Raw genomic sequence first — 26,193 nt, forward strand, 5'->3', positions numbered from 1 at the left:
CTCACGGATGATGAGAATGATCCATCAGCCAGGCAAAATTCCAGTAAACTTTCCCGGCTTAATGCCAAAAAGGTAAAGGTTCCCCCTATTGTAATAACCACTTCCGATTTCCATGCTCTTCGCACGGTACTTTTGAACTTCGTTAAATTCAAGTTTTCTCTTCAAATTGGCCGTCGGGGTCAATGCCGTGTATTGGCTGAAACCAAGTATCTTACTGAGAAGCAGCATCAATTTTTCACTTACGACACCAACACTGAACGTCTGTTCAAGGTTGTCTTGAAAGGACTGCCCAGTTGGTAATGCCTGTATCAGATCAAAGATGAATTGAAACTCCAAGTAATCAAAATTAACATGAAATCTTTTCCTGGTGATTCGCGCAACGGGATTTCTAATGATTTTTATTTAGTTCACTTCAAGTCTAGCGAACTAAACAACCTTAATGCCTAGGAAAAAGCTAGCCTTATGCTCCATGTCCGAATGAAGTGAAAATACTTCAGGAAGACTGGAGGGAATTTCCAAAACCTCACACAGTGCCATAAGTGCCAGGGATAGGGTCACGGATCAAAAAGTAATAGGTAGGAAATACGCGTATCTGTCAAGGATAAGCAAATAAGGTAGTGGAATTAAATGGAAATTACTATTCTTTCTCTCTCTTTTTATAATAGGTTGTATCCAAGACACCACCGTAGATTTAACGTAGGATCACAAAAGGTAGTTTTAATGTCACAACAAAAGTATAGTAAATATTAAATTGATATCTTAATTCGTTATCAGTGAAAAAATTCGAAAGGTTGAAATTCGGAAACAATTTGAGAGTTCTGCTTTTGAGGTGCTCTGTCGGTGTCCTAGACGCTATGTATTGGATACAAGCTCTTTTTTTTAACTCTTCAGTAACCTCTTTTATCAGTCATTTGTGGTCCTGAATGGACCGATAGGATGGAAGCTTGGAGATGATAGAGGTGCGGAAATGAAATATGTATTAGGGATCAATCACAGATACTGAGCATACCGGATGGTACCTACGTTTATGCTTTTTGATACAAATTTTAAGCAAGTTCTATTAAAAAAATTCGGCAAGATTTTTTTTTTTGTAAAATTCTCTTAATAGGAGGGGTTTAAAATCTGCATCAAAAGGCATAAACATAGGTACCGTCTGACGTGCTCAGTGCTCGATATCAATATTGGGCGACTGTGTTAGGGAAATCACTTTTCCCATCTCGGAAATGCCTCGTTTTCTGATGACAAAATTACGCATTTTCGTGACCACCCCCAATATGTTGCTAAAAGACGTAATCCTACGTCAAAAATTTCTACATACGCATGAATTGTAGAGAAACCTCTCATGCAAAGGACAACTGTCCTGTGAAGGAAGATCCTAGGAAACGATCAAATTGTGGTGAAAACAACAAATCCATTTATTGAGAATGTTTTCTCGCAAAGGGATCCTACAATCGCGTTCGAAGCGACAGGTAGGAAACGCTCCTCGCTCCTGACCAGGTGCAAATTCCTCAGCTGTTAACAACGGTCAGCGAGGAACAAACTCTACATTCGTAGCCGTACAAATAGGTTCAAATAGCTCCCCTGCTTTAAATTCTTTATCTGTACGTGCTGCTAACAAAGTTCAGCAAGTAAATTGAGCTATTATGCTGCTAGTGCAGCTGGTAGACATCAAAATCAAAATTCTAGCCCACATAATTCTAACGGAAATTTCGATGGTTTTGGTCTAGGTAGCATTACCGGTCCTAAAATGCTGTTGATGGTATTCAAACGGAGTAAAACAATATCGTCATGACTTTAAAATTCAGTAATGTGTTTAAAAAATTAAATATTTTGAATTAGAATGCTCGATCTCTTAAAGATAATGATGACGAGCTATTTAACTATTTGAGAGTTCATAACGTGCATATCGCCGTTATAACGTAAACATTCCTTAAACCTGACCATATGGTTAAAAGGGACGCAAATTATATCATACATCGAAAGTAGCGGCGGAGGTGTAGTGGTAAGCGTGATTGCCTCTCACCCCAAAGGACCTGGGTTCGATCCCAGTCGGCGCAGCCGGGATGTTCTGAGGGATAAAATCTCTGATCATGTCTTCCTTCGAAAGGAAAGTAAAGCCGTTGCCCCCCGGTTCAAGAGCTGATGGGTCGATAGGTGGTAGGGTTCAGGTGTAGGAGCTACCTCCCTGGCGTCGGTAGCATTGGTGGTACTCAGTACGGAAAACAAGATCGAGAAGAAAACACATCATAGAAAAAAATGATCGTCTTGAGGGAGCCGGTGGTGGCGTTGCAATCATTGTTCATAGACATGTCAAACATCAAATTCTTTCTTCATTTGAAACCAAAGTTTGTAACTTCAATCCAAATATTCCTTGATGTTAATTATGCTCTTGAATCTCTGACCACTTCTATAACTGAAGCAAGAGCTGCCTCAGTACCAAAATGCGATATTAAATTCAATTCAATTATAATAGACGACAATCTTCATCTCTTGATTCGTCTGAAAAATGTCCGTAGGAGGCAATATCAAAGAACACGCAATCTTGCCATGAAAGTTATCTGGCATGATTTGCAAAAACAAATTTAAGTACCACTGAAATTCATCTCCAATGCACTCCATACTTTTATGTTCTAACGGACCTAATCAGGATTCACCAGCTTGAATGTTTATGTTCCTCCGACAAAACACAATTCCACCAACAAATCTCAACTACCATTACGACTAATTTTGGGGTCATCAACCAAGTCTATTTACAAATGACGAGTATCATCTGCTTCCCCTTCCTCGTGCCGGGCATGCACCAACAGTCATGTATGATGGCAAACATCATAAAAACGCTTCTACGGACGAGGCTATCACCACTACCGTGCGAGCAGAAAGAAAGGGCTTGCGTCTCTTCTGGAAGACATCCTTTATTAGGCCATGAGAACTCTTGCCTGTTGGAGCGTTCGGTCTAGCTTTCCTTCCCGACAGCAGTCTTTACCATTAAGAAGTACCATAAAACCGAATCCATTACGGGTACATTATTGGAATCAGAACTGACTGCTACACCGTACGTACAGCTTCATATCGCTCGTCTTGTCTGAGTATGGAGTACAGTACGAGCAACGATAATAACTTTTTTCCTTTAATACACACCGGCAAACGATAGCCATTGCATTGATTCCTGCGGAATAACTTAAAGTGGTGAGCGTTTTCAAAGATTCCGAGACTAGGTCAACCGTTGCCGATGGTGATTTTTGAAATTTCGAGTGTGTTGTGTTGAAGTTTACGCACAATGAATTCCAGTCATGACGGGGATCCCGACAGCTACTCATACCGATTTTCCGCGTAGGTTTATATATTATTCATGGTGATGATGAAAACTCCTTCCGTGTTTTTCTTTCGTCGCACAATGGTTGAAGAAGCATTTTTAGGATCAAATCGACGCTTGTTAAATTGTTGAACTATTCTGAAATAGAAGAGAGAAAAATGGGTCAAGCTTGTTTTTGAACCGAAACCATTCAACAGGACACATTTTACATGCTTCATTCCGCGATTTCACAACAACTTAAAAAAAGCACCCCGCGGAGGCTTCTAATACCCCGTACAGACTATGGTTTATATCATGTAATATAGGCTGTCTTGCAATGAGCACTCATACATAGGATTTCCAGTGAAAACTAGATGTATGAGTGCTCATTTCAAGACAGCGTATATCACGTGATATACGCTGTAATGTGAACGGGGTATAACGCTTCATTCAGTTCATCTCTCTTAGCGTGTCATGTTAAAGAGTAAGTATTTTTTTGATCATGGATAATAATTTAAAAAGTTGTAAACCTCTATCCAAATCAATGAAGTGTAGTTCAGAAACAAGAAACTTGTAAGTTGGATTTATCGAAAAACTGAAATGTTTCGATTTTAATATACTTTTGGATAATTCTTTGAAAACTTAAAATAGATGCCGTCTTCAAGTTTATCGTTATCGTTTATCGATGTGGAACAACCTTCAACCGGTTAACTTTCTACGGAAGAATACAAAAAGGCCGACAAGGAATTCAATACGACTTTTAAGCATAAGCAGCATGAGCATGAATGACCGCCCACGGTTGCTACTCTGTTATTGCCAAATCAGCTGTGTAATTACACAGAGAACCAATACACGATGCTTGGGACTAGCAATCATCCTCAATGTATAAAAACTGGTGATCTCAAACTAGGCAATACCAGTGCCGGCCGCGCCCGAACATAGGTCAAGAAAGGAATGGGTAGGAATGTGTTGACGTGACATTCGCTTTGATGGAAACCGAGAACACCTCTGCACTTCCACGAGGAATCATTGGGATATTGGATAAGAGGGTTGGGATTGGTAAACGATAAGCTGAAATGATGTCCTAACGCGAAGGAGTTTGGTATGGAACCCCCGATCTTCTGCTCAGTGAGCAAAAACGTTTGCCACTAGGCACACGAGCTCCTTTTTGATCATCGAGTTGTTGCTATCACCATGCAGTCATATTAGCAAATAAAGCAATTGACGAATCTTGAATGTGGATAGGCCTTAGATTAGACTCATGATGTTCTGCTCAGTAAGCAAAAACGATCGCTCTAAGGCCACCGAGCCCCTTATATAACATCGTACCTTTACTCGAGCTGTTGTAACCATTCAAACCCGACACTGACGACGGCAAGTTTCACAAAATACACGATAAACCATCGATTTGACCAGAAATATATTTAATATGTGTTTGATAGATCTTCGGAGAACAGCTTTTCTGCGCTCAAATTTCTTCTTTTCAGAGCACTAAAGATCACAACGGGAACACTTATCGCAGGTAAGTTCTTTTATTATTCTTTCTTCTCTTTTCAGGCACTTGAGACACTTTTGTACCGGGAATTAGCACGCAGGATTGTTCAAATTATCTTTATTGTTCATTAATTTAACTATTTCACTACTTTTCATTATTCATTAAACTACAAAATCTTATTGAAATAAAATAACTTCCACTATCCGTCCGTTGTTTTGATTCACTCTTCTGAGTTGTAGAAGGATGATGACGTCGAGAAAAACTGATGATCGTTCACTGATGACTGCTGGCCTTTTTATAGACGGTGCCTCCATTTTATGTAGGTAGTCCCAGATAGAGCGAGAACGCACTTTTCCGCCAGGCGCCATAATCGATGATGGAAGAATGGTTAATGCTGTCGGTCGATGCGGGTTGAAAAACAGGTGGCGCGCAGATGCACTTTTCGTGATGCACGAACATGCTGGCCCCTTCAGAAATCGTATTTCTGACAGTAAAATCGCTCATTCTGTGTCGCAATTAATTGATGCTCCCTCTCGATGACGTCGATAGTCGGATGACGTTTGATGAATTGTCGATATCCTTCGTTACAGCGATGTTGTTATCTACGATCAGCACAATCGGGCAACGAGAATATAAAAAAATAAGACCCGGTAGTGGGTTACGGCGTAATTAAAACTATTGCACAGATTCTTACCTTGTCCCAAAATAAAAAAATGCCTTGTATCTTTTTAGGTGATCCGGAGTGGAACCAACAATCAATGCGAAACTAACGATTTTAAATTGACTCACTATTTGACTAGCCTATTGGTCCCAAGCAGGGCGTCACAATATCAGCTTCAATCGACCAAATCGATGCGACGAAGAGACTGCTGGCTTTCTTTTTCTGTTAAAGTCGAACAGCTTCGCAGCATTCTAGAACCTCAGTCGGCGTGCACAAACAAATGTTCAATCGCTTGTCTCTCTTTCTCCCGTCGCTCCATTGGTCTTCCTTTCAAGCTTCGTCGAAACGGATGCTCGACTTTGATAGTTTTCTCTTTCATGAAACACATCAACAGAGGTTTCATGACGTATATGACGGAAAATGAAATAACACATTTAAAGAATTTCTCACGTCAAAACACTTGAAGATTACACGTCATATTTCTAATTTATCTTCCATCCATATGTTTATCGAAAAAAATGATCGAAAACGGGACATAACGCATTTTAAACAAATTGAAAGAGCGGTGATAGAGTGTTCGTGAAAGGGGATTGAAAGCCATAATGAAGTTCGTTTAACTAGAAAATCGACGTTAGTTACATTGAAAGCGATGAGCAAAGCAACGACGAGAAGTTCCACAGCCAGCCTTTCCTTCTAAGCGTCCTTCTTTTTTATTTTCGTTTCTTGCTGATAGTCTAGCTAGGCGTTATAGAAATGAAGCGTCGAACACGTATGTATGAGAGAAACAAAACACGAGTTCATTTTAGAGCTTCGAAATTGTAGAGCCCTGGTCCCAAGCAAATCAACTTACGTACCCCATTCTAGTATAAATTCCAGTACTACACTATGTTTGTTTTGATTCGCTATGAAAGTTTGACAGATAAAATGAGGGGTTAGTGGATTTTCCTATGTTTCGAGGGATGAATCGATTAGCTTGGGACCGAAGATAGTACCAGAGCTGAGCCAAAAAGTTGAGCTCGTTTCTTCGGGACCTTCTGGTCTTAGAGTTACCTCTATGGTGGAACCATTTCCAGCCAAGCCGGGTAAAGCAGGTGCATAAGAACGTGATTATCGCTACCTGGGGATGCTAATCGGCTGGGTGCTGGTTGCGACTTGCCCGTCCTGAATGAACTTTTTCCACCTCTTCAAGGTGGTTCGCTTAAAAGGACGTTAATAAATGGTAGCATTTCCAGCCAAACGAACTTCATCGGAATCTCGTTGTGGAAAGGACATTTCGACATTAGCAGAGGATTCTAGTGATTGCGACTGGTGATAGTTATGCTGTTGGATGAATCATCATTGCTCTCGGTGGTGTTGTTTTGTATAGGAAATATCGAAAGCAGGCAATTTTTCGCAATAGGACGACTACCCGCGTGACACCATCGAGTCCCGGATGGAGATCGACGATTCTGGCAGTCTGATTGAAGAGCCAACGAATCCCCTTGTTGGTGCATTCTCGAGCTACTGCTTCCTGGTGTTCCTGGCTGCGTACCAGTTTCCGCAGTTCGTTGTTTTTTTTCCTGGTTTGTTTTTTCCATCGATCTTGTTTTCCGTGCTGAGCACCAATGCTACCGACGTGCCACACCTGGACCCTACCTATCGACCCATCAACTCATGAACCGGGGACCAACGGCTTTACTTCCCATCCGAAGGAAGGCGTGATCAGAGATGTTATGCCTCAGAACATCCCGTCGGCGCCGACTGGGATTGAACCCAGGCCTGTTGGGGTGAGAGGTAATCACGCTTACCACTACACCACCGGTGCCGTTTGCAGTTCGTTGTCGACTCCGATGAAGTTCCGACCGTTGTCGCTGTATATGTCACTGCACAGACCTTGACGAGAAACAAAACAACGTAGCGCCTGAAGAAATTTGGCTGTGCTCAGATCGATGACTAATTCGATGTGTACAGGGTGGAAAAACAAACGAAAACCGCTACATAGGCCTTTTGTGGTGCTGCTCGACGATTATGCAGCGAGATGGTTCCCCAGTAGTCAACGCCGGTTACGGAGAATGGTCGCGTGGCGGTGACTCGTGACGCTGGTAGCTCGGCCATGAATTGTTCCAAGAGTTTTGGACGAGCTTTGACGCAGTCTATGCAGCTGTGTACGATGGATTTGCCTAGGTTTCTGGCCCCTGTGATTCAATACCGCAGACGAAGAACAGAGTCGAGAAGTTGCGGAGCTGCATGCAGATGTTTATCGTGGTATGATAGAACCAAAAGCGTGGAGTATGCGTGAGACGCAGGAAGAAATATCTGATGCTTGCTGTCGTACGGCTGCGGCGCTTGATTTATTCGACCTCCTAGGACCGCATTCTTCTGATCAGTAAGCAAGCCACTGCAACTGACGATCTTTCAAATCCGAAATCGAAAAGCTACGAAAATGAACTTAGACCTTCATTAAGTTCCACTTTCACGCGACGTTCCATGCTTCGATTTGCTCTTTACGCATTGTTCAACAAGCTATGACCGACGAAACGATTGTTGAGGCCCTGATTAAACAATATATTAAAATGAAATTACGTTCTCGAAAGCAGTCAATAATGTATCCCAAACTGGATCAAGCGTGCACTCTATGTTTCTAAACATTCCGAAGCGTTCCACCCAAGATCAAACAGGTTCCATTTTTCTACAATAGTGACTTGGGCTAAATCGTAATGTATTACCGACAGTATCGTTTTTCTTATGTTCTATCTAAAACCGAAAAATAGATCACGCGCGATCGAGGTCATCCCGCCAGGAAACAAATGGATTGTTTTTAACTGGAACAAACTCACCAACACAATCTTAAATAAATTTTGTATAGTTAGGAAAAGAAAGAAAAGAAAAAATACACGCAATCACATAAAGCTATGTCCATTTAGAATCCGGAATAATAAAATAATCTGTATCTCGGAAACGGATCGACGTACGAATAAGGTTAATACATCAAAAAAGGTAATTAACTGTAATTTAAGGAAAAAATATCACTTTGACTATATGTTTTAGTATTACTTCTACGTGAAGTCAACGCTTTACATAGTTGAAGATGCTAATTTCAAATAACAGACTGTAGTGGTAATTTTTATACGATAGATGGAGTAGATGAAAGCATAGAGTTGATAGTTCCGTTAGAGTACGGCAGTGTGAAGATTGCATATAGATATTAGAATAGAGAGCTAGGACAACTTTTAAGGAAGGTACAAATCGGTTTTTTCATCTCTCTTTACCAAACTCCCCCCCGCCAAAAAAAAATATCAATACTAATAATTCCTCTTCTTTTCTAATGAAAATTCTCACTTTCTTCTTTATTCCTCCCATCAAATGCTGCACACCTCCGGAGTCAACTTCCTTGGCACATTTGTTCCACATTTTGGTCATCTGAATCGCGGCCCGAGCCGTTTTTCCACTTTTCTTAAGCTTCCGCTTCATTATTGCCAGTTGGAGGCGAACCAGCCTAAGGCTGAAAGCCTCCTAAATAAAGCTAAATAATAATAATAATTCATTATTGCCCAAAATCTCTCGATTGGCTGGAACTGCGGGCAGTTGGGTGGATTTATGTTTTTATCGATGAAATCTACGTTATTATCGCTTTACGACTTCCCGGCTGTAGTGGCAACTCGCCAAATCTGGCCAAAACTCCACGGGACCTTTATGGGCTTTATTGAAAGGTAGTACGCGGTTTTTGAAGCATTTTTCCTTGTACAGCTTCGAGTCCATCGTCTTATTCGTCACGAACACTTTGGTCTTTGCTCCACAGCTCCATATCCCTTGCCAAATCATCAGTTTTTTTGGCAAATTTGTCCATAAAAGCAAACTTAAACTTCGCAGGAACATCTCCTCGTGCCGTCGCCATGTAGAATTTTTGGCCAGGAAGCTGTCCGAAATCCATTTTGACGTATGTTTCATCGTCGATGAGCAGGCATCCTTAATACTTCGTCAAAACCTGCTGGTAAAATTTCCGAGCTCGAGTTTTGGTGACGAAACTTTGCTTCAACGTTCTGTTTGGTTGCTTGCTGGCTCGATAAGAACGATATCCTGCTCGCAAACGAATTCTTCGAACGGTGGTGCGAGCAGCAGTGTATTTTTGTGCGATTTCATTATCTGATAGTCCAGAGTTTGCTCTGACGGTTCTCTACACCTTCTGGTTCAGCTTGCGGTCATATGTTCCACTACGACGCTTACCTTGAGGCACTCGATCCACGCTCTTTCGCTCCCTGAAAATTTCCTTAATAAAGACAACCAACCAACCAACCAACCACTCCCTGAAACGTGTGAGCACATGATACACGATTGATTTGGCGATTTTCAACGTTCTTGCGATTTTTATTGCGGACCACGTTGGATTATCAACGTGGGTGTGCAGAATTTTTTCTCTCCTCACGGCTTCCATCTGGAATAATGTTTAACTCACTGCACGAAACACCGTGAAATTTATACCACAGAAAGTGGACGCCTAGGTGAACAAACCGCTTTAAAATAATTCTTGCAGCGGTCACTTTCCGTGCCGCTGCAAAACAATACGTGATTCCGGATTCTAACTGGACAGAACTTTAAAAACCCTAAAAACAATCATAATCTTGTGATAACAACCCACCGAAATCGTACAACACGAACGAAGGTTACCGGTAAAACTATGTGGGCTTCCGTGTCCCTTACTTCACAAAGTAAACTACGACTGTTCCCTAATCCGACGCAACATCCCACCCACGCATCCCAACACCACCACCAGATAGGGGAAATTTTCCCCTACCTGATAGCGGCACCAGCACGCGTGGGTGAGCCACCAGCCACATCAAACCGACCATCAAACGCACTGTTCACAAAAGCAGACACGTCCCCTCGAAAATGTAATCGAGAAATAAAGAGAACAATCTTCAACTGGAGTGTACTCACCAAATCAATATATCCGGGAGCGCATTATCGATGCTTCCACGCATATTTTCCTCTAGTCATTTTAAAACAATTCCTCCCCAAGCGATTCCAACCACACAGTAGCTAGATATCATTTTTACCCTTCTTACAAAGAAGGGTATAGATATCACTTGAAAAACCGACTATCGATCCGAGGCCCGGAGGGCCGAGTGTCATATACCATTCGACTCAGCTCGACGAGATCGGAACATGTCTGTGTGTGTGTGTGTATGTGTGTATGTGTGTATGTGTGTGTGTATGTAACGAAATGAATGCGCTCACGTTTCTCAGCAACCGCTCAACCGATTTGGATAAACTCGGCGCCAAATGATAGGTCTTGGGGTCCCATTGAACGATATTGAACGGTTTTGAAATCGGTGAACCGGTTCCGGAGATATGGCCGGAATAAGATCCGGTGAATATGGGCCTTCACGCTGGATTTAACGGAAAACGTATCAAAACCATCATGCGACACATCAAATTACTACAGAATTCAAAAATAAGATCAATGCAAGTCATGTTAAGTGTTCCAGACCACATTGGACACACTTGGACATGTTCCGGGTACCCCGGGGAAGTTGCTTGAATATGAATTGAATTAAAACCCATTAAATCACATTAAAATACGATGATAAGGTGATTGGTAGCCTCACCAAATAGACTACACCCGGATATATTCCAGGTACCCCCAGGCAGTGGCGTAGCGTCACTGGATGACACGGGGGTGGGGGGCTTGGTCACTGATAATGACAATAAAATAAATAAACTTGAATAAGTAAGAAGGGTCTGATCACACCATAGGTGGATAAATTCGGGTTATCTTTTTCAATTCACTCGGTGCACAAAAGCAATGCACATCGCAAAAACCTAACAATAGATCAGCGCGGTCAAGTCACACGGGCAACAAAGAGAAGCGAGAACACACCAAGCCCCTAAGCAACAGGGGGAAACATCAGCACAAACCTTTCCGAATCAAATTATCGCGCCCGGGACACAAAACAAACCAAATGCGAGCACCGAAAACTCCACACCAGCATCTTTATCGAACAACTCGACAGAGCGAGCAAAAACCGAACTGTACTGCTTGACGGTCAAGCAGATAATCGGGAATTCGATACAATTTTTAAGAAAGTAAAACCAATTTCAAACAACCAAATTACTGTAAAAATATTCTCTAATTCAAATGATGCACCCAAAATTGTAGCGATCAGGAATTTTGTATAAATTTGTATGTAACTTAAAAGGTTTAAAATTTTTTTAAACAGCTTTGAAAAATCTCAATTTCGAAAAAAATCTGCCCACTACTGCAACGCACCCACAGTGCACGCGACGCGTCACGCACTCTCGGCAAGGTAACGCCAAGGTACGAACCATCTTCATTTAGTTAAGTTTTCCACCTTCTTTCTCCAGGACTCCCGCTGACAGAAGGATCGGCCAAGTGGAAATCCCTTTCACGACCGAAGGAATTGGAAAACTTTTCGGCAAATGTTCCGGGTTGGTTCCCTAAACAAAGGCTCACACTCACACCGATATCTGTTCCGGAGGCAAACGTTTAAAAGTTGTCATAATTTTGGGTCACCTTCCCCTTCTCGGAGCCGACCGACGCCCTGGAGAATTCCTCTGACGGCGCACTAATCAGGGATCTTAACCTTTCACCCAAAGTTGGGAGTTTTTTTTTTTTCTTCTTCTTCTAACAGCACCCGCCACTTTTATGGGAGTAATATTAGTGAAGTTTTACTTGAGAGTGAAACTTTGTAGTGGAAGTCGCATGCTGTGCCGATGGTCACTGCTGGCTGGTGTTCTAACCTTGTAGTGTAGTGAAAGGGTTGCACGATAGAATTACTTTTATGAAGAGGTCGTTTGAGTGGGAAAGGTTCGGATCTGGTTGATTTATTATTTAGAGAAGGAACAGTGATGGTTATGGGGAAGCGGTTGGCAAAGGAAAGTGCTCTGGGTGAGCTCACTTTGAAATATGAGATTTTGGGATACCTTGGAAGTGAAATGTTGTGCTTTTGAATATTTGATTTCGATTATGAGCAAATTTTTGCCAGCGGTGATAGATTTAAAACTTTGAAATGGCAATCGGAAGAGGGATGGAGAGTTTGTTGGGGTAGGTGTTTTCGATAAAAGGGTAAGTTTGTTTACTGTAGTAAAGGTGTGGCGCATTGCCGTTCAAAGCGGCTCCAATGAGAACACAATCCGATCATCTCTGTTTTCAGCCAAGTCAGAATACTTTTTTATATTATAGTCGAAGATTTGAACGCAAGGCTTTGGCGTAACCAATACGCCAGGGGTCCACCCAAGTTAATAATCGGTTCAATGTTAGAAATGTAGGTTAAACTCAGTACCTAATCAAACTGATTGGAAAATATTATTTATAGTGAATCTTGGTGAATGTGGGCGTCTTAGTGGAATACCTATATAAAGAGAGAGAGAGAGAGAGAAGGATTAGTAATTTCCACTACCTTTCTTGCTTATCCTTGACCGATACGCGTATTTCGTCTACAATGTGCAGACTTCTTCAGTGTCTTGTACTAATAGTCAAGTATAAGATTGAAACCAGGCCTGCTGGGGTGAGAGGTAATCACGCTTACCACTACACCACCACTCAAGCCGCACTGTCGAAAAAGTAAAAGAAATTCAATTTTTCATGAACTGTTGTTTCTTTAGTACTTGGTAGCTTCTCCTTTGTTCTGAATGATTTCGAAGATTCGATTGGGTATTGAGGTAACAAGATTCTGGATTGTTTGTGTGTCGATTTTCTCCCAGCTTTGCCTTATGCATGCTTTGAGGTTCTTCATGGTGTTGAACTCACGTCCATTTGCGTAAACCTTTGATGCCATTAATAACCAAAGGTTCTCGATAGGGTTACAATCTGGACTACAAGCTGGCTATTAGAGTGATGCAAATTTTGAAATTTTCGCTCCACAATACTTAAACGATTCCAAATCGGATCCTGACTAACCTCTCAAAATTTGAACCTATTTGGTGAGAAACTGAGATGGCACAAACCATTTGAAGTTTGTATGGGAATTACTATGGTAGAGCCAAGATTTTTGTTCATGTCTATCTAATAATTCACCATATTGGTCTCCTTCAAATACTTTCAACTGTACTTGCTAAAACTTTGCTAAAGACCACATTTTGATTAAATGCAAGAATCGAAAGTTATCAATGGTTCAATGCGCTGATGTCTTATGATCATGCTCAATCAACTGCTCAGCAGGCAACATTGGTGATTCTGGGGCGTTGAATAGGACACAAAAATCATGGCTACTATGTCACACTGCAAAATACAGTGTTGCCTACAGAACAGCTGCTTGATCTTGTCATAAGTTTACCAATCTCTTAAATAATTAATAACTTTTTCCTGTCTCGTTTTACATAGAAACGATCTTGAGCAAAGTTGTAGCTGAGAAAATTTTCTATAAGAATGGCTATCGAACTGTTTCGCAGCTTAATATGGAAAAAGACTAGAAGGCAATGAACAAAAAGTTGAGATTTCCCATAGTAATTTACAAGTAAACTTCAAATGGCTTGTGCGAAGTCTGTTTCTAACCAAATGAGTTGTAACTTTGGGAGGCTAATCAGGACCCGATTTGAAACCATTTAAGCACTGTGGAGCGAAAAAGTTAAATTTTGCATCAGTCTACTGGCTATTCAAAAACGGTGATTTCCTTTGCATCAAACCACGCCTTAAATTGGCGTGATACATAGGTTGAGGCATTATCCGGCTGAAAACAGCCGAATCGTCCAGATAATCCTCCAAATACGGAACCAAAACTTTTTGCAGGAGCTCGCAGTAAGTGGTCGAGTTTATTATCTTGGATATCCAGGCAATAGGAAGCTTAGCATCGTAGGAAAATGCACCAAATACCATTTCCGTTCCTTTTCCAAAATTTCTCTTGGATCGGATGGCCTTTAAATCGTGCCAATAATGGCTGTTGCAACCAGTCAGTACCATCCTTGTTGAAGTTTTTCTCATCAGAAAAAAAATACGTGGTTCCATTCATTAGTCCAGTACATGTGGTTCGGTTGGATATTTTAATCGATTAACTTTATGCTTTGATGTAAGTTTAGTTTTGGCTTTGGTTTTGTCGATTTTGTGTGGAAGATCGAGTTTGGTAATAATCTGGCGGAAACTCAGGTGATTTTGCGTTCCTTCGGCCCGAATTTGTCCTTTTTGTCTGGCTCAGTGCTGAGATTTGTCATTGTTATTGACAGACTTTCGCGCGATATTTACAAAAAAAAATTTCAAATAAAGACTGGAACGCGCAAAAATTGGTCGACAAAAAATTCGTTTCTTTCTGTCAAAATTCATATCACAAAAATCTTTTTATTTTTCTTTTGCTGGTTCAATTCATATGCTTAAAGGAAAAAATGTTCGTTTATTCTTTTGGTTTGCCAAATCCAAACTGTCGTGCCTTCCGCTTAACCCCTTCCATTAAATTTTGCACAGTGGTCTCATCGACCTTATTCGCCGCTGAACGCCAGTTAGATTTAGGCTGCTGCTCGTTTTCCATAGATTTATTAGTTTTTTTTTTTAAATGCCGTTTGACCAAGGCCCAATACCGTTCGATAGTGAGTGTTGTGGTCTTTGGGTAACACAGCCACGTTGTTTGCATCGTACCACTTGATTGCCTTTTTTCCCCATAGTGGCAGCTCGCCAAGTCCGGCCAGAACAGCACAGCTCTATTATGTTGCTTTAGGAATGGTAGCAGCCGCTTTTCCAGGCACTCCTGGACGTAGATCTCTTGATTGATGGTTCCCGTAGTAATGAAAATGCCGCTTTTTAGACCACATGTGCATATGGCCTACCAGACGAGATATTTTTTTTCGGAAACTTCGATAGTTTGATGGTTTTGAAAATTTCAGCCACCTTCCTTTTTCCTGATGCGGTATAAAACTCCTGTCCCGGAAGCTGCTTGAAATCTGCCTTTACATAAGTTTCGTCGTCCATGACGACACAGTCGAACTTTGTGAGTAGATTCGTATACAGCTTTCGGGACCGCTGCTTTGCCGACGTGTTTTGTTTGTAATCGCCGTTCGCCACCTTCACCTTCTTAAACGTCGACAACCCGGCTCGTTTCTTGGCCCGCTGCACAGTAGTCTGGGATACATTGAGCTTGCCAGCGACGTCCCGGATGGAGAGGTTAAGATTCCGCTTATATTTCACCGCCACCTTCTTCGTTGTCACTGTCACGTCCAAAATACGATTGCCGCCGTTTCCAGGCTCCCTGGCGGTCGACAGGCGCTCCATGAACACTTTTAAAACGTTTGTCCGGGTCGATTTGGCCACATCCAGCAATTTTGCCAACTTGGCGTGTGAGAACGTCGGATTCTTTTGCTCCTCTTGCTTGAACGTCATTTTGAAAACTGGAGAGCAAACGGTGAAAACTCATCATAGCAACCATTGTATATACACTCAACTTCCTAATGTCCCACCTGTCCCACCCACTCCTCGCGCCGCTGGTAGCCCTTACACTATGGTTTTACTAACCGTACTATTTCAATCTTGATTTGGATCCTCCCTGAGCTCAGCCAGAAAATACTTATTGGCATTATTGCAGTAACAACCGGCGCCGGTGGTGTATTGTGTATTGGTAAACGTGACTGCTTTCTCACCCCAATGGGTCTGGGTTCAATCCCAGCCGAGGTCGGTGGGATTTTTCTGAGGCATAAAAATCTCTGGTCACGTCTTCCTTCGGAAGGGAAGTAAAGCTGTTGGTCCCGGCCCATGTGTGTTTGAATGGATGCGATATCCTACGCAGGTTGCACCTTCGATTGCCATCATTCGCTATGAAAGTTTGACCGATAAAATGAGGGGCTCGTGGATTTTCTTATGTTTCGAGGGGTGCATCGATTAGCTTGGGCTGAAGAGAGTACCAGAGTTGAGCCAAAAAGTTGAGCACGTTTCTTCGGGACCTACTAGTCTTAGAGTTACCTCTATTGTAATAGGTACAGTAGAAGGAAATAAGGATAAACTGAAAGGCAGCCGAACAATTTTCTCTAGCGAGGGAGAACCAGATTGAATGCGTAAAATCCGAATGCTAACTATTTAAATAGCCGAGTCAGATAGTTTTAGGCTCACTGATTTAAATCAGTTGAATTGGCCACAGCAGTTTTAAGTTATTTGCGTGACGCTTATGTTTATGTGTAACAGTATAACAGTTTTCTCGATATTAATAGCGATTTAAATGTTTCAATGTATGTTTAAAGCTAGAAAATAAAAAGTGATTCTTTCTGCAAAATTCTCATTCAGCTCACTCAGCAGAATGCAATCGTAAAAGGCTCAGCATGGAAAAAATAATAAGAGAGGAATCATCCACACTACTACACTCAGAATCATTCATGTTACGCTCAGCTGTCTGTTTTGCTCAATTCTGCTTTCATCGAAGAAAATAGAAGAAATGCGAATACGAACGAAATCAGTGCGGCTCGCACAAGCTGCTGTTCGTTTCTGAAGTTGTATGCATGTGAGTGAGTTGAGAATGCAAAATGGAACGATTTTTCCCATGCTTGCGTACAATAGAGCATGTTTTTGACGTAGGATTACGTCTTTCGGCAACTTATTACAATTTCAAAAAACGAAAATCGAACGCGTTACGAAAATTGGCTAGGTTTCGACCACTTATAGCTCTGTCTATAGCGGATGGGTATTAATTCTAAACAAGCCAATCGATTGGAATGTCATCTATGGAACTGCTAAAATGAACACTTTATCAGATTTTCAACTGCTGCTATAATAATGAAATTTATCACCGATTGACTGCGAAAACCGCTTTCCCTAACACGGATTTAAAAATCGAATTCTCAGCTCGCCTCCCTCATCTGTGTTGAACACCTTGATAGCTCAGCATTACTCGACCATCACGACAAAACGGTTCCTTTTTAGGACGACCATAAATTTGTTAACGAGTATTTTCTGGACACTTCTCGCGTTACCTTTCAAATAGACCAATCTACATTAATCGATTATCGACTCTCTCTTTTGTTAATAAATCGAGTAAAAAAAAATTCAGCTGGTGGATAGACTATGTAGAAAAAATAGCAACTTGAATTCACTTTTTGAGCATCAAAAACAAATCGTATTTTTCACTAAATAAAATATTATTGTATTATCTTCGATAATTTTGAATGAACTTCTGATATTCAGATTTTTTGATTTCTTGGACAAATGGTGACAGGTACGATGATTGCTTAATTTTTTTTAAATCGCTGAACAAGCAATTTTAGCGGTACCGGTGGTGTAGTGGTAAGCGTGATTACCTCTCACCCCAGCAGGCCTGGGTTCAATCCCAGTCGGCGCCGCCGAGATGTTCTGAGGCATGACATCTCTGATGACGCCTTCCTTCGGAAGGGAAGTAAACACGTTGGTCCTCAGTTCATGAGTTGCTGGGTCGATAGGTAGGGTCCAGGTGTGGGAGCTACCTCCCTGGCGTCGGTAGCAGTGGTGCTCAGCAAAACAAGATCGACAGAAAACATATCAAGGAAAAAACCATTTTAGCAAACCCACACACTGATTGATTACATTTTGTGACTCGAAGAGTCAATTAGATATTTTGATATTTGTCTAGCATCATATTAGAAAAAGTAAATAATGAATGCAATTCGACTAAACTTCCAGTACAATGTTTGTGATAAAACTTAATAAATAATTACGGAGTTGAAAAAAACCAAATTACCAGATAACGAATTTCATAATTTCAGGCATCTAATTCTAAGAAAATGTGATTGTTACTTCATTCAGAAAATGTTCAACCGGATGCAGATTTGTCTCTTAATAATGGAACTTAATTTTCTGTATTTTCAGGCTGGTAGAAAAGATAAAAATCACTTGAAAAATCAAGAATGTTGGATTCCGCGTTTGTTTAAATACAGTCAACTCTCCAGAACTCGATGTCCACTAGCTCGATATTGAATTATAGAACCATAGTAACCTTGAATTGCATGGCTACTATGACAGTGATTCTGTATAGGCCTGTTATTTTATAACTCGATGGTCCCTTCCATATCAAGTTGTTGAGAGTTCAATGTAGATAAATTCTTTAGAAAACATCTTTTGTAATTTTTCAAGTTTATATTTTTTTAAACAAACTCTTTCTGAACTATGTATGAGCTCAATGGAAGTAGATCCGCACTATGACAATAATAAAGAAGTTATACAAATTTGATTTACAGATTCTTGTTAGCCAGATACAGATTAAAAAGATTTTTTTGCGATGAAAATACAGATTGAAATTGGAAAAAATGTGACAACAGTGATCACCGCGTATGGTTAGTGATGGTGTTCTCCAGTACACAACGAATGGCTCCTCGCAATCAGCTAGCAAATAAGGCTGCCCTCAAAAGCCCTCGATTCACCGAAGAAGGAGGAAGAAGCCGCACCGCTGCTGATCGGATTCAGTTGCTCGTCGTGAGTCGCTGTGTGCCATCTTTGCCAAGCGCGTCACCCTAGTTCCAAAAAACATACAGCTCACCAGCCTCATCCGTGTTGACCACCGTAATAGCTCAGCATTACTCAACCATCACGACAAAATGGTCCTTTTCAGGACCACCATACATTATTGTTGTTTAAGAGTTAATTTTAATTGAACGTTCGCTCGCCTTGCTGCTAGCCACATCACCAAAATCGCCGAATATTGATCCCTACCTCAACTCTACGGTCGCCAATTTCAATGATTTTATCATCAATCGATCAGATAGATTTCTACGCATCTGTTAAGATTTTTAAAAGGTCACTATTAAAAATTGCACGAATGTGTAACTGTTACTTTGATAATTAAAATGATCACCGATTGCCTGCGAATAGTGATTCCCCTAACACAGATTTCAAAGAATTCCATCCGGTCTCACCAAACGGTGTTTAATCAATCACCGCGTGGTGAGTGGTGGTGTTCTCCAGTAAACAACAAAAGGCTGCCTGCAAGCAGCGAGCTGTAGCCCACATAAGCATCCATAGAAGGAGGAAGAAGCCGCACCGCTATTGATCGGAATCAGTAATGAAAAATGATGATGGTCCCACCTCTTACCCCTACAAAGGTTTGAGCTGGACGATTTATCTTTAAGATAATTAAATATGACATTTTAACCAGGTTGGCAAACAAAATCGAACTGGTTTCAGTTACAGATATAAATTCCCTCTAGAGTTTACAGTTGCTTCACAGCGATATAAATGTTGAAAAGCTCAGGCGTCCACCTCTTAGTTCGCCTTTTTGTCCACCTAAAATATTCATAAGTATTACAAGCAATCAAGAGTTAATGAACAATCAACAAAGCATCCTATTACACTAGTAACCCCGCAATCTGATGCTATCATAATTTTCAGCAATGTCAGGAATGCTCACAAACCCCCAACATTTGCCAGAAAACTTACTACTAACTCAAGGTATCTTCCAAATAAGCTTCAAAATTGCATTTTTTTTTTATCAAATGTTAAATTCAGTCCTCTATATCCGTAATACGCGCGCGAGGCTCAAACCTTTGTAGACTACTATTTTTTTTACTACTACTATTAAATCATATATCAAAAATCCATCATCACCATCGTGGCGAACAAAATAGTTTTTGCAGTGCTACAATAATTATTAAAAAGTCGTTATAACAGCTATCCATACAAAGTAATCCGTTAAAAATAACTTCGTCAAGATACATAATTTGTCAATTTATAAAAAAAAATCACTGGATAACCGTTCAAAAGACAGTTTTAACGTGTGAAATGCAATGTCTCTTAAATTCTGCTAATGTTGTTGAACGTTTAATGTGTCTAGGCATCGAATTGAAAACATTTATTCCTTTAAAAAATAATGAATTCTGTGAAGCACAAGTCAAGAAATGTGGTGTTCTTATTTCATCCGCGTTTCTAGTATTATATCTATGATAGTCACTTCCTCTTTCAATTCGATCACACAAATATCGAGGCAGCAAACCGTTAACTACTTTAAAAATGAACACCATAGTCAAATATACAATTCTTTGCTTCACCGACAACCATTGTAAGGCGTCTAACATCAAAGTTGAGGAAGTGAATCTATTACATCTCAAAATCAAACGCATTATTTTATTCTGCAAGCGCTGTAATCTCGATATTTGTGTTGCATTCGACAGAAATAAAATGGATGGGCAAAAGTCTAGATGAGGAGAGATGATTGATTTGTATAGCTGTATTTTACTGGCAATAGTTAAATCGTTTTTCAATCGACATAGAATTCCATACTTCTTGGCAATTTTCTTGATGACATTGTCAATGTGAGAGTTGAACTTAAGTGTGTCATCAATAATCACGCCAAGATATTTAATCTCCTGAACGCGATCAATAGTCTCATCATCAATTACAACAGAGACGTTCTCATTTAATCGATTCCGCGAAATTACCATAAATTTAGTTTTACTTGTATTCAATTTTAACTGCTTACACTTCAACCATCTACTTAGATACTGCAAATCTTCATTCAAGTGTGAGACGGCAACTTCTAAATCCTTAGCTGCAATGAATAACACAGTATCATCTGCAAAAAGGTTAATGTCGCAAAACCGTAAAACACGTCGCAAGTCATTAATATACATAATAAATAAAAGGGGCCCTAATACACTTCCCTGGGGCACTCCAAGGTTGTTCCCCACGGGACTGGAAACAGAATCATTAAAAACAGTCCGTTGAGTTCTGTCAGACAAATAGCTTTCAAACCATTTATATGCAGTACTCGTAATTCCAAAGCGCTTGATTGTACTTAACAGTAAGGGCCTAGAAATTGTTTCAAAAGCGCGTTTCAGATCCAAAAAAAACAGCAACAATCGTATCTTTACGCTCCAAGTTGTCTTTCCACTTTGCTAACACCAAATTCAATGCAGTTTCACAAGAATGACCTTCCCGATATCCCGATTGTTCTGGTATCAACAAAGAGTTGCTATTCAAATACTCCAACAGCTGGCCTTTAACAACAAGTTCTAAGATTTTCTCTAATGTGTGCAACATGTTGATGGGACGAAACTCTTCGGCTTTAATCGTTCCAGCAACTTTTTGAATAGGAATCACTAAGGATTCCTTCCAAATTTGTGGCACATGTCCATTCTGCAATGATTCATTAATAAGGTCCAGAAAGATGTGGCCAATGACATGAAAGCAATCTTGAATAACTCTAGCATTAACATTATCTACTCCAGCCGATTTTCCTAATGAAAAACAAATAACTCTAAGTTCATCTAATGTAATTGGGTGAAAAACTTCAAATCTGCAACTACTATTAACTGGCTGTTTTATTTCGTCAGGTTCATCGACCAATTCAATAGATTGATTAATCAATGAAACACTGTCTACGAAATAATCATTAAACTTAGATGCAATTACTTGTTCTGACTGTTCTAATGTGCCATTAAAAGTTATGGACCGCGGTTTGCAATTACTAGGTTTTAATAAAGATTTCAAAATTTTCCATAACTCTTTGCTGTTGTTTTGATGCTGATCAATCTTCCTTTGAACATATTCACAACGAGTTTTCTTTATCGATTGTGAATACTTATTACGCGCGATTGTGTACCTAGTCCAATGATTGTCATTATTAGATCTACAAAACTTTTTGTACCATTTGTCCCTTTTCCGTTTAAGACGCAAAAGATCCAAATTGTACCAGCTGTTCGAGTTTTTCAAAGAAACAAACTTTTGCTCAACTAGTTGATTGGTACACGTTTTCAAAGTGTTATTAAGAACAGCTGTAGATTCATCTAAGTTACCGTCCGCGAATGGAAAATCCAGGCTTCTCTCAACAAGGTTTGAAACAGCTTGCTTCGAATATTTCCTCCAGCACTTCAATTTTACAAAATTATCGTTATCGTTAACATGGTCTAAGACATTAATCACTAAAGTCTCATGATCGGTTATTTTCAAATCAGTATCCGTAACTGAACAAATGGAATCAAAATTGGAATAAACGTGGTCAATTAAAGTTCTACTGTGCCTGGAAATACGCGTATATTCATTTACCGTTTGCTTTAAATTAAAAAACTCAGCTAAACGCTTCAAATGATTCGAATTATGGTTATCACGCCAATTAATATTAAAATCACCAGCCAATATATTTAATTTACTAGAATCAAGGAATGTCTCGAGCCAGTTCTCTAAAACTTCAACAAAACGCTGGTCACTAGAACTGGGAGAATGATACAAAACACCATAATTACCCATCTTCATGCCACGTACAACTGTAATGCCCAAGAACCAGTTGCCATCAATAACTTCGTTGGTACGAAGGTTGAATTGAACTGATTCTTTGACATAAATAGCAACACCGCCAGTGTGTCTAGAATGTGATAAACAAGCAGCAACAATATATCCCGGAATACTATACTGATCAAAAGCTTCAGTTTCTACAATATGAGTTTCAGATAATAAAACTAAAAGAGGACGTTTTTTCTCAACAATCTGACGTAATGCTACGTAGTTTGTTGACAACCCCGCAATATTCAAATATAAAAAATCGAATTGATTCACATTCCTGGAACTTGGCTGCTATTTATTGAAACGCAAGCTGCTTTTCTTCTGATCAAAAAGTCTTTTATAGAGCAAACATTCCGAGCTAAATGCGGCATGGTTGACGTCCAAGTTCATTTTTCGTTCTTTATTCATTTTCAAACAATTAATACATTTCAATACAGTTGACGTACACTCCGACGTTTTGTGTTGTTGGCTGCACCTAGAGCATCTATCACAATTTTTGCAATCCATGCTCTTGTGCCCAAATTCTCCACATTTGAAGCATCTCAACACATTAATCGCGGGAACTATCGAGCACCGATCAAACCCTACATTTACTTTTTTCGCACATAACAAACATTTATAAGTATCGACATCGACTTCAATTACAACACTAAACTTGTTATAAGTGAAGCGTGGATTTTCAAACATGTTCACTACTTTTACATCATTAATAGCGATGTCTTCATTTTGACTTTTTAAGTAGTCAATAAAGACATCGGAGGAAAACTGATCGCTCATGCCCACTATTTTCAATCTTGGCACCGAAGTGGGAACAACAGCACTATATTTTTCACCCAGATTGCTTTCAATACCATTTTTCACATCACTTACGTTTGCTCCTGTTGCACACTCAACAATAATGGAGCCATCTTTACCATTTCTAAAATTACTGATTTTGTGTGTTTTTGGATCCAACTGAGTTTTTAAAAACTTACGAGTATCTTCGCAAGGTTGTTTGGACTCTTTCGGTTTAATCACAATGACTGGACGAGTCTTACGATTTTCTGGTTTGTTACTTTTACTATTACTGTTACTATTAGTTTTACTTTGACTAATACGACTATGTCTTTTTACAACATCCGCAAAACTCGCATTTTCTTGAAAAACAACATCATCATCATGATCACTATTACTAATTACTAATTTACGTTTTTTGCGTCTGGTATTTTTGTCCGATTCCGACTGAATTGTCCTAGATGCACTGCACGGGTCATTCTTTACAGCTAATTGGTTTTCCGCATCAATTTTAAAAAATGAACTTTTCATATTATCCAATTTCTCACAAATCAAATTTTCAAGACCATTTACATTTATTCTAATATCTGCCATCCCGCTTTTAACCGCGATGTCCACCTGAGCAGCAATGTGATCTCGCATGCCAGTGATCGAGTCCGAGAGTTGAAAAACCTTCTTCATCTCTTCCTCTATCCTTTTGACGCGCGAGATCAGATCATTCTGCTCGTCACAACTCTGATCTGATAGACAACTATCACACTTGAACAGAATATTTGCATTATCTGCTATAAGCCTGGCCGCAGTCTTAGTGAGTGCCGCACAAGCGAAATGGAACGTTCCATTGCACGGACCTACACACGTAACTGGGAGCCCACTCATAGCAATAGACTGCTCGCATACATTACACACATCCATTCTACCAAATTAAACGCTAACACTGTTAGCAGCAGACATATACAGGGGAGGAGAACACAAAATAAAATTTTACCGCCACAGCTCACTATACAAATCAATAGCGCGCCGGGGGGAAAATACAAAATTAAACAAAAACTAGTTGCTAGGCAACCTTTCCTCTACTTATCCTGTTAGAAAAACACCACGGGCACGCGTTGGAATAATCCTTTCGCGGCACACGCCACTATTTCACACGAAATTATTAATTTATTTTCACAGCACAACTCAACAAAAACACTACTTTGTACGCCATATTACCATTCAACTTATCAGTAGCTCTTCGTGAATTGCTGTAGGCCATCAATGTAAAGCGCGTCATACTAAAGAGTATAAACAGAGAGAACCCCGCTCAAATTCCTATTCCTACACAAAACACAAGCTCCTGCTGCAGTTAACAAATAATATTAATTATATAAGACCACGTAGTCCTAAGTCACCATTGCGTACAACCCCATAGGGCTGTCCCTTGTAGTTTTTTTTACCGGCGCATAAACTCAAGCTAATATTGAATGCCGAGCAAGGCCGGGCACACTCAGCTAGTACTATATAAAAACTCTATACGATATAAAAAGTAATACCCTAAGCTCAAAAATGGAACTAATTTTTCCAATTCGGAAATAATGCAGAGATTAAATTTAATCATTATATTTTACTGATCAAAGATACCCCGTTTTACGGTACCTTAAAAATGTATATTTTTAAAGTATGTGCACAACAATCAAGCCCCACGTTTTACCTCTAATTTAGCAATAGGTGCATGAAAGAAAGGCTTTCCAATCAACGATAACTTCTGTGCAAGTGTTTGCGAATTGTATCAAATTACTGTTTCGTATTTCTCCCTTTTTCAAGCACACAACACAATTCCATTCCAAGCACAATAAACCCCGATGCGATGACACCTTTTGTTCATGTCCATCCATCGTGAACGGACGAGATAAAACATCATTCACAGCACACAACCCGTTCGGCGGAGGCTTCGATAAAAAGTCAACAAACAAAACCTCACCGTTCGCTTTAATTATTCCATTCCGATTAACGATCGGCATTGTTGCACTCATTTGCGTTTACTCACTGTCTATTTGTTCCACCTTGCTACCTACCAACATGCATGGAGGAAAAACTCACAATACAAATGTGAAAAGTTTCCCGCGTATTTTCCGAACGATGACGATGACGGTCCTCTTGTTTCAAACGAGCGGCCGCTTCAAGCGCTTTTGGAACTTTAATTTAAATTTTCTATTTACACACATGCTCATCGATTCACCGATATGTTCATTCCCGGACTAAGCAGTAGCAGTAGCCGCAATAGGCGCATTCTTTCCCAACCACTTCACTTTTCTCATTCCACCAAAACGACGACAACGCACGAAAGGTCGCTCTACACAAAAGGAGCACGACGGCCATGCAGATATGCAGCATGCTCGGAGTTCATTTCTCGAAGCCGGAGTTTTCCATCGCATTGAGCACATCATATTTCGACGTTCGGTCTCAATCTGCTACCTCCGGTGGTAGCTTCCTTGCTGTGGTATCAACCGGGCTCACACATCAGTGCAAAAGTTTAATCAAAATCTAATTAAGCGATCCGCTCGGCTTAACAAAAGGCAATATTGTTCTTAACCCTCTTTAGCTGGCTGGATGGTGGGTGGTTGGTAGCGTTGCGCTTATTGCTGGCTGGTGCTTCGACCAAGATCAGAACAAATGAGACCCTCTGTGTGGGGGAGGTGGTGCACGTATCTAAGCTGTAGAACATTCCTGGTGGGACGGAAGCGTAGGTGGAGCACATTATTGTGTATTCAGTGAAGTTGAGTTCGAGTTGCACTGTGCGTTGGCTTGAACAGCACAAGGTAGAAAAACCCAAATGAATGGGGAAG

The sequence above is a fragment of the Ochlerotatus camptorhynchus genome, unplaced genomic scaffold (genome assembly GCF_037179485.1).
Source record: "Ochlerotatus camptorhynchus isolate MF236.1 unplaced genomic scaffold, CSIRO-AGI_Acam_v1.1 ptg000024l, whole genome shotgun sequence".
NCBI classification, from domain to species: domain Eukaryota; kingdom Metazoa; phylum Arthropoda; class Insecta; order Diptera; family Culicidae; genus Ochlerotatus; species Ochlerotatus camptorhynchus.